Genomic DNA, 3,431 nt, shown 5'->3' with positions numbered 1-3,431 from the left:
AGTTGTTCTTAAAAAACAAACAAACAAAAACAGTGCGTTACTAGGTAATCCACTTGGATACTGAGCTGCCATGGGCTACATCTATGCAAGGGTTCTAGGTTATGTCCTTGTATCATTAGTAAAGGGAGCAGGGGCTGTCTCTGACAGGAACTCAGTGTCTGGTTCTTTGATCACCTCCTTTTAAAGAGGGAGTAGCCTTACCAGGCCACAGAGAAAGGCAATGCAATCAGTCCTGATGAGACCTGATAGGCTAGGGTCAGAAGAAAGGGGAGGAAGAGCTCCCTATCAGTGGACTGGGGGAGGGGCATGGGAGGAGAAGAGGGAAAGAAGGTAGGATTTTTGAGCATGGGAGGAGAAGAGGGAGGGAGGGGGGATTACGAGGGGACAAGAGAGTGGGATATAGCTGGGATACAAAGTGAATAAACTTTAATTAGTAGAAAAATAAATAAATAAAAAACAGAGTACAGTAAGGGTACACCACAAACTGTTAGAAGATTGGAATTGAAGATCTAAATTCCAGTTCTTCTGAAAGTGGAAGAGAAAGGACAGAACAAACAAACATCAAGGGAAGGAACTGATTTAGGTTTGATGTGGCTCTTTGGGAACTTGTAGGACCAGAATACTTTGCTTTAATGAGAACTATAGCTTTCTCCCTTAAAATACAGAATATTGCAAGGTGTATGTGGTCAAAAGTATTTGTAATATACCTTACTGCTACCTGGACTGTTAATCTCTCATGGTCTAATAATTTGAGCACCAAAATCTTTCCACACTTGGGTAATGGTAGTTTCACTGTAAAGCCAGAAAAATCTTTTACATATAAAAAATGCTGCAAATAGTCAAAGCAAATATCCTTTGTCTATATAGAACATGCAAGCCAAGAACACTTGTGATTTATTCTAAGAAGGTGGTTACAAGTCATCCCTCCCTCAGCCTTACGTCCATCTTGCCCAGGTCTTACTTTTATGATCCAGGTTGTCTCACTCTCCTACTAAAAATTTTTTTTTTTTTTTATTTCAAGTCCCTTTGCTTCGGAGGTGTGTCTTAATTTTGCTGCTCATTTTGAAATGTAATATTGTGTAATATTAAATAATGAATTAAGGTTTTACATTAGAAAAAGCTATCTAGAATTACAATACTTTGATCAAAGAGGAAATTTTAATGAGGAGAATTTCAGGTAATAAAGCAAAGCAGTAGAGGAAATAAATTGGTGCAAGCAGACATTTCTACAGCAGCTAAGTAAGAATCATCCAGGGCATGAAAACGACATTACATGATTATAGTTTTAAAAATTACTTACATCTTTTGAGGAGTTAAATTGAAGTATAGCATATGTTAAGTTCCAAGTCTGTTCAACGCTATTTACATGAGTGGTGTTTTGGAGATGAATGGAAGGGAAGGATAAATTATTAATGTGCACTCTGCTGTTTTCAAAGAAAAGAATTCAGTTCTAAATTCAGCTTTTTAGAGCAGTCACAAAACATTCTCTTCCTCTAACCTCTAACAAGAGGTTTAAGGGAAAACTGCTGGAAATAAAAAAAAAAATCTTATTAAACACTGGCAAGAAATAATTATCTCATAAAACTTGTGCTGTTGTTTATCTTCCCTCTTGCTCACAAAGCTCTGCTCACTAAACATTCATTTCTATTGTATATTACTTTACAGTGGTTAATTTATTTTTCATTTATGTGGAAGATGTAACACACATTAAAATTAATTGTGGTTATATATCTAGTTCAAAGAGAGAAAACTCAGTAACCAGTGTGGTATGAGGGGCTTTGCCTGCTGTTCATTAGAAGATCTTAGACTTGTCACATAACACAATGAAAGCAAAATGCAATACTGTGTATTAACACTCATGAACTATGTATTATACAATTTCTCATAAAGATCAAAGGAAAAAGTAAAGAAGAGAGAGAAATGTATTAATGAGGCAAGATATTACTATTGTCCATTTCTATTTTCTGACATTGTTATAAAACTTAAGATTTTTTTTTCTTTTGCAAGATATTGGAGTCTATAAGCAGACTTTCATTTGGGGTTCTTGCTCATAGTTCATAACTATAATCTCTGTACTAGAGCAGTAAAAACACACTATGGAAGTAATGTATCTTTATTGAATGAATGATTAAATCAACCAAAGTAATAAACAATAAACTGTATAAAGCTCATAAGTCAAATTTCAATGTGATCTTCAATTTACTAGAAATTGGGAGTTGTTCTTCAGTTAATATAAAGTGTTAGGAAATTAAAAAAAAACAGAAATTATTCTTTAAAGAATTAAAAAATATATTTGCAACAACAAAAATTCAAAGAACCATGTGAGCTTAAATTGCAGCTGAGGTAACTCTGCTTTTATTAAGAAACAAACTACTCAGATTTGGCTGATTTAAGTTTCTGAAGTGGAAACAATGGCAAAGATAAGGGCAATAGGAAATCTCCACATTTAACTAAGTTAGTATAACTTTACTTAAAACCAATATGCATATCAGTGTCTAAAAAAATGTTCTGCAAGCATTACTTGTTAACCCTCTAATGTCTAAGAATGAAAAAGCATAGTTAATGAAATTTCACGCATCTACTATAAATAAATAGAATCCAGAGAATCACGTTACATCTAGAAACAACTTTGGAACAGAAAGTTTGTTATATTGCAACTATGTCAAAACTAATTCTGAGCCATTGCTTATGGATTATGTAGTGGGCCTGGGCTTCCTTTATTACTTCTCATTCTCATAAATTCTCAGCGCTCTAGAAATGTAAATATAGTAATTTTCTGAGACTTCCCAGTGTGATGTTTTTGCTTAGTGATAACTTCCATGCACATAGCTGCCTCTCACAAATTCTCACAAAATGACTCCTTCTTACAATTTCATTTACCTATAAAACTCTAAATTTTATCTATGGACAATTGTGCTGCTTATTTTCATGTCAACTTGATGGAAGCTAAAATCATTTGGGAGAAGAAATCTCAAAGGAAAAAAAAAATTCTTCCATTAGATTGTGCTGTGGAAAACTCCATGAAGAATTTTCTTGGTTGATGATTGATATGGGAGAGACCTTCTCAATGTGAACAAATTTTGATATCTAATTGGAATCAAACTAAATGCTAGTCAATAAGTAAAGCCATAAATAGGAATGGGTAATCCTATTGTGAGTATAGGAAGAAAGAATAGATGGTTAGCCATGAATAAATATACAAGACTTCAAAAGTAAGAAGTAAGATAGAGGCCCTGTTTCTTGTTAATCTATGACATAAAAAAACCCTATTTCTTTGAACTTATAATTAGCTTGTGTAAGAGGAAACAGAAAATAAAACCACATAGCTATGAACTTGCAAAATAAAAATAGATTAAAATATTTAGACAAGTGTAAGTTTTAATAGAAAAACTTTAATCAATAATCATACTGTAACTTCTTCCTGTGTAATG

The sequence above is a fragment of the Psammomys obesus genome, unplaced genomic scaffold, assembly GCF_907164565.1.
Source record: "Psammomys obesus unplaced genomic scaffold, mPsaObe1.curated_primary_1811, whole genome shotgun sequence".
NCBI lineage: Eukaryota > Metazoa > Chordata > Mammalia > Rodentia > Muridae > Psammomys > Psammomys obesus.
The sequence above is the reverse complement of the archived record's forward strand: the minus strand, read 5'-3'. Positions refer to the sequence as shown.